Source organism: Perna viridis, chromosome 14, assembly GCF_037379345.1.
Source record: "Perna viridis isolate PV_CMFRI_1.1 ecotype Kerala chromosome 14, ASM3737934v1, whole genome shotgun sequence".
NCBI lineage: Eukaryota > Metazoa > Mollusca > Bivalvia > Mytilida > Mytilidae > Perna > Perna viridis.
The window spans coordinates 34668264-34675491 of NC_142458.1; positions in this window are offsets into that span (position 1 = coordinate 34668264).

Genomic DNA, 7228 nt, shown 5'->3' on the forward strand with positions numbered 1-7228 from the left:
TTCAGCTGATCTACTTAAATGCTGAACTTTATAACTATAAGTTTTGTTTTTACATGTTCACAAGTTATTACTGGTTACCCTAATTTCACTGGAATAAAATGCACAAAATATTTAGAAACTAAGCCTGAAATACTAAATTTTAATTTTTTACCTACAGGAGACCTCAAACATGAACCTACTCCCAAAAAAATCAATTAATATCTTATCAGGTTAATTACTACAAGTTTTGTGAGAATACATAAATACATGCATTCAGAAGTAATGCCAAAAGAGTAATTTGAAGTTTTATCAATTGACCAAAAATCAAAAGCTGTCTTTCTAACTGCTAAATTGTTAATTGGCTCTTAAGTTTACATGTTTTAATGCATTGAGAAATACCTTATGATTAATTGTTGAACCAAAATGAAATATATGGCATAGCATGCCTAGCCACACTTCTTAACAAAACCTACCAATTATAGAAGAAATTTAACCAGTGGTTTCAGGTGTTGTCTTCACAAGATTTTACAGACAGACAGACCCTATGTAATTTTAATTTCAATTTAATGTTTCATGTAACAGATAGGGGTTGGACAATCTTAAAGAGATATATATCTCTTAAAAAAGAAAAACTTACAAAGTATGAACGGCTCACAGGATACAGTTATGTTCTGTTTTTTTCTTTAATTGAAATGGAGAAATTTTCTTATTTATTTAGCGAAAAGGTATTTGAATTATTGTATATCTGGTTTTATTTATAATATTGTGTTTAACAGAAAAGAAATAGTTTGGAAAGAAAAGTGAAAATAAAAAAACAATTAATGTCAAGAGTTTAGTGGGGGTGAGTGGCCGAACTTCACAAGTCTCCTCACAATATTTCATATATAGTTGAAAATGCAAATTCCATAAAATGTTTATGATGATATGACATCATGAAAGTCATTTTCTAATTGGGAACTGTTAGAAGCATACACTTATGGACCAGAAGGTAGCAAAACTCTGTACAGTTGTTTTCAGATCAAAACAAAAGGAGATGGAAAACATGACTGATGCATGGAAAAGTCTGACTACACTAATCTCAGGTAAAAAGGTTTGGGGGGTGTGGCGAGATGTGTACCAGGGTCAGTAAAAACCCTGAAATCAACAATAGCCTTACTCAACCAGACATCACCATTTATTGACCACTTTCCTTTCATTCAATCTTATTACATCTTTACAAGTTTTACTAACTTAAGTTTCATAAACGTTTACTTCTACAAAGTTCTTAATTAGAAGATGACTTTCAAGATATGTATCTTCACAAAACATTTCATATGTTACATGCACATGCATACATACAAAATACTGTGATCTGAGACTCACAAAATAATACCAGCTACTTGGTTTAAGGCATGTAGTTGGAATGTCTTCCTTTGCAAGCATTTAATCACAATCTGTGACTTTAACAAGAGTGTTGGCCAACTTGTTATTTAAGTTAAATTTATAAAGGTTCATTAATCATTTAATTTATATAGAAAGACCCAAGCACTCAGTATTGTAACTATAAGACAGATTGTGTTATTCATATTTCAGTAATATCGTAAATGAAAAAACATTTTTTAACCAAATGTTCACTTTAAGATACTCGTAAAACTCCCTATTATAAAACTAAAAGCTTCATGTATATACCTAAACTTAAGTTGTTTCGATTTCTGAAGATACAGAGTTTAGCCCATTTATAGTGTGGGACTGTAAAAAATCTTCTAGATCATTTAAAAACACGGAGAAAAGAAAAGGCTGCTAATTCTCACCCTTGTTCACGCCAGTTTCACATCTGAAAAAAGTCGTATGTCATGTTTCTGAAAGTAATATATGATTTGATATTTGAATACATATTAAATATGACATTATACATTTTCCCATTTATGTGGTTCAAAGGTAGTTTATATAAAAGTCCGTTTCGCCAACCTTTATCAAAGGCCTTTTCGAAATCTATTAAAGCGCAATAAAGTTTTTTTCGCTTAGATTTTAGAATTTGACACAGCATTTATATTTGTTAGTGGTAATGAATTCTATTAAACTATGCATTGAGTGAAAAAAAATACTATAATGAAGTAGTTATGGTGATAGGTTTGTGTTACGTGTATATTGTATCGCATTATAACTCTAGTATTTATTTCTCTTTCGTTCTAATGTTGACCATATTGCGGATGGCTTAGCATGTCTGTTATACTGTTGATATTGTGGTACTCGTTCGGAGGAGATGCACTCCCGAATACTTCTTTGATAGGGGTGTCGCTGGGATTCTATAACCCCCCCCCCCTTTCCATGTTCATATATTTTGATTTAAAAATGTATACATAAATATTATAGCTCACATTAAAGTAGGATTGGATAGATTGGATAATAGGCCGGTTACATCCTGCTATGTGTACCGTATAAATAAGACTTTTGATTTTCCCGTCGTTGTTAAAAGTTCTGTGATAATTATATTGTTGATTATTTAATTTTCTTTATGTTTATAATTCCTTAATAAACCCCTTGGAGATATTATTGGTCAATATGTACTCAGTCATGTGACATTATATACTCTGTCTAAGGCCGGAATAACATATAATACACATATGTAGTGTTCCCTTGATTACAGTGGGACATTTAATAACAATATTCGTCATCCATTTATTTTACAAATACGAAAATATTTTATGATAGGACAAGGATGGTTTTAATTATCCATACAATTTGTAATGTAAACTTTATTGACTTATCATACAATCATGTTTGTTTTTCCCACCTATTAACATTTTTTGCAAGCTGAAAAATGATATCTATTCCAGCGGCACGTCCTATCGCCTTTTAAATCGAGGGAACTATAGTATCTTTTGGTGACATATCTAGCTGCTCTACGGTTCAAACTTGTTCTATATTGATTCTTAATTTCTCTGCGTGAGGTGACCATATACTTAAGCAGTACTCCAATTGGATCTTACAATGTACCATTGGTCTGTACGCCTTACTTTTTGTTTCAGTGTATTGAATCTACGGGTTTTTTTTTCTTTTTTAAACCTATATGATCTTAGCATTGCATAGCATATAGCGAACAGAGGAAGTAAATAATTGAATGTTCGAATTATAACGACTTACTTTATTATAACCAGCTTCTAATGTACAACATTCTAAAATGTCGAGCTTTCTGGGACATCAAAACTTATAGCGACATCGGTGATCAGAGATCTATAAGGGACATTAGTGACCAGAGACCTATAGCGACATCGGCGACCAGACAAAGACCTTTAGTGACCTGGTAGAGACCTATAGCGACATAGGCCACTAGACAGTGACCTATAAGGGTTATCTCGGTAGTTATTGACTTAATGTTGAGGTACAGACACAAGTTTGTCTTTTTTGATTGATTGATTGATTGTTGGGGTTTAACGCCCGAGCAGCAATATTACAGCTATATGCCATGCCAGTTTTTGTTTTGTTTTGTTTGTTTGTTTATTTTTCTGAAGCTATCTTTTACGGAGGGTGTATATTCGGGATAGAAAAGATAGAAAAGGTATCATTCGAGTATAAACTGCTATCTGATTGGTTACAGCTTGGTTACAAAAATGGTTCATGAAGTAAAGATCAAAAGGAATCATTATGAAATTCAAACAAACTGTAAAAAGTAAGAAAGAAACATACTGTTATAAACTAATTTATTTTTTGGTAGATCTGTTTGAAGATGAAAATCAGCTTCGTTGTTTAGAAATATGCTACAGAATGTCAGTGGGTAGAAATCTTAAGTAGTGTTGACGGAGAATGTTTTCCTACCACCAATATCTGTTCCGCAATGCAATTTTAAAAGCAAAGCGAAGGCGTCAAGCCTTTGCAACGCTTGAGCCAGTATAGAGTTCCAATGTATTAAGTGAGAACACCAAGATCAGAATATTCAATATCAATGTTAAATCAGGGATCTACAAATGTGTGGCCGATAAAGATAATAAACGAGCAGTTACTTGAACGTACTTGTTAGCCAACACTTCAGACGAAAAGGCGAGCATTGTGGCGCGAATGTGAGTCATAATTCATTATTAATGTTTTTACGTAAATATCTTTATGCGCATACATTATTATTTCTGCATATGTATGCACTTAATTCTATTTATGCAATGTGTTAGAGGGTGTTAGACAAGGTAGTGTTTTGTCAGGTGTTTTATATTTGGTATTTATTAATGATTTAATTTGTAACATTGAGAATCAAAGTAAGAACATATGTATTTTTAACATTGTAAGTTCATCACCTTTAGCTGACGATATATCGTGTGGCGATTAACCCTATTTCGCTCCAACGTATACTCGATATTTGTTTCCAATATTCGAAAACATGGAGATTCCGATTTAATGCCAGCAAATGTTAAATAATTCAGTTTTCAAAGAACCCGAGAGAACGCAATGTCCAGTTTGTTTGGCGTATGGGTGACGAAATAATTTCAGTCGATGAGTATACCCACTTAGGTGTAAAACTTAATTCTCGTTTTAAATCAAAGAAGTGAACTGAAGATGTTTGCAGGAAAGGAAAAAATACTTTCTATTCATGAAAAGGTGTAATCATTAAAAGGTGTAATGTCAAGTTCGACACATCCATATGTCATAATTAAACTTTATAAAACTGTAATTCTACCGAGTGTACTTTATGGATGTGAAATGTGGACAGACTTGCCAAGAAACTGCCATCTTAAATAGATTTCAACATTTCATTGTTAAATATATTTTGGATTTACACATATCCACAAGATCCGATTTGTGTGAAAGTATCATTGGACTGCATCCGATCATCAGTTGCATTCACAAAAGAGTACTTACTATTTCTACTACATAAATTTGTTAGTTTGAGTATTAAAACATTATCAGATTTTCCTTGTTAGACTTTTCTCATATTTATCCAACTCAGGAAGACAAATGTACAGGTTTATCCCGGATATCATCAACATTCTATGTTCGTACAACCTTACTGAATACCTGGTAGGCTATATCAATATAGGATTATTCCCAGCAAAAAAAAAAACATTGGAGATTAATCTTAAACAGTGCAATTCATAATCAAAAAAATGGATAAACCGAATAGAAACCGACAATGACTTTATTCGTTTCAAACACCTTCACAAGACAGTCTCAATAGCAGCCTTTTGGAAACAGTCGAAATCGTTCAGTGAAGTACGGAACTCTTACTTTATCACAAAACTGATAACTACAATTCCTAACTGTACTCCAGATACCTGCAAGGTATGTAATATATGCGGTTTTTGAAGACGTTTATTTACATGCATGTTGTTCATTCCTCCTCGTAGGATTAATCTAGGGCTGTAACTTAGTACACGATGTATGGTAGTACGGGACAGTTCATCTAGGTATCATTATGTAGGATAGAGGATCAAATTAATGACGCATGTCACATCAAATCAATATTATACAAACGTCTCAGAATGTGACGACTCTATTATGTTTTTTCTCTAATTATTGAATGCATGCATTTATTTAAATACGATGTTTACATGTACACGTGCATATAATTCTAAGATATCATGTAATGAGGAAATAAAGATATGTATGAATGAGTGCGTAATTATTTCTCCATATGCGTATACTATTGTTCCAGGATGACTTATCGGTTCCAGTAATTTACTCACAAAAATCTTGGCTTGTTTACATTGAATACAAATTTAGGCTTGAATACGGTAAAACGGCATCAAAATGATTCGTCAATAGGGAGGTTAGGTACCAGAAAATCATCATGAAGTTCCCCAGCCCATGGAATATAATATTGGGCAATTTAAATACGGCACAAATTGATTTTATTTTTTTTTAAGTTTCAGACATTTGATCATTTTTTGAAATTGGCCAAGTTTTGTGATATGATTCAGATTCGAAATAATTATTGAGTGCCAAACAATATGTTGGTGCATTAGAGTCTGTGAAAATAAATATTTAGACCCGAGAACAGGTTTTCAAAATTCAGAGAAGTATAGACTTTCATTTAAAAAAAAGACGTTTTTGACTGTCACTTAAGACAGGTGGTACCCCTCCCACCAGGTACTTTACATGTGTTAATTATCAACAAGCTCCTCCCCACTGTGAGCACGACTCTGGTTAATGTCCCAAGCCGTGACAGGACGTAGGGCCGGACTATGGCTTGTACCTGTAATTATTAGTTGAATTGTTTACATAACTAATTATGTTGTTTGTGATTATTGAGTATACAAATTAATTACCGGGAGTATTAAGTGGCCACTTGATATCAGGTTTCTCAACCAATCAATGCTGTAGCTGTTGATATTTGAGAAAATATCGATGAAAGGTTGTTATTCAGTAGGACTTAACGGTACAATAAGGTATGCTTAATTATAATATTCATTTTCAGACTGACAAATATATTATTTGTTTCAGAGATTGGTTTACATGAAATGTTTTTAAAGCAAGATTTGCTATAGTAGACTACTATAAAAACCCTTGTTTAAAGTTGACTGAAGTTTGCTAGTCGGTCGATTTAGAGTAAATTCGAGATGAATAAGTCAATATATATCAGACATAAGTTATCTATTATTGAATAAAATAATAGCAAGGAGTTATATATACTAAAAAAGTTCTTGCTTAAGCCATATTTTGTTTTCATTTCGTTGTAATATTCTGCATGAACTAAACTGACTTTATTTATTTGATGTAAATCTGACATGTGACATTCTAATAACAATGTTATTTTTAATGACTTTTTACAGGGAAAAAATATTATTCAGAACTAATTTTAATACATCAACTGGACCCTAAACCGATTGACTATTTGTTGACGTTTTAAAACAAGTTTTCTTAATTATGTAAAGCAGGGATTTTATACAATTGTTAAAAAAACAACAAGCCAAAAACAAACAAACAAACAATAAAAAAAAACAAACAAACAAAACAAAACAGAACAAAACAACTACAATGATTTAGTTAGTACACTTTTTGAAATTGTTGTTTTGTATCACAAATCTCTTCATCGTGTATAATTATGGAAAAGTTCAAGGATTTTTATAAAGGCAATTTATTATACCTGTGTGTAATTAAAATATAGGTTGATCTATGATTAGACTAGAAAAAAATTATTGCTAAGATAAATTAATGGTATTTATCTTTTTCTCTTTTTGGAGAGTTTTTAATTGTTTGTTCGTTTACTGCTCTATAAAAGGAGTCAGTGCTGTTTCTTTCTCACTGGAGTTGTCTTTATTTTTAATTCATACACATAATTTAT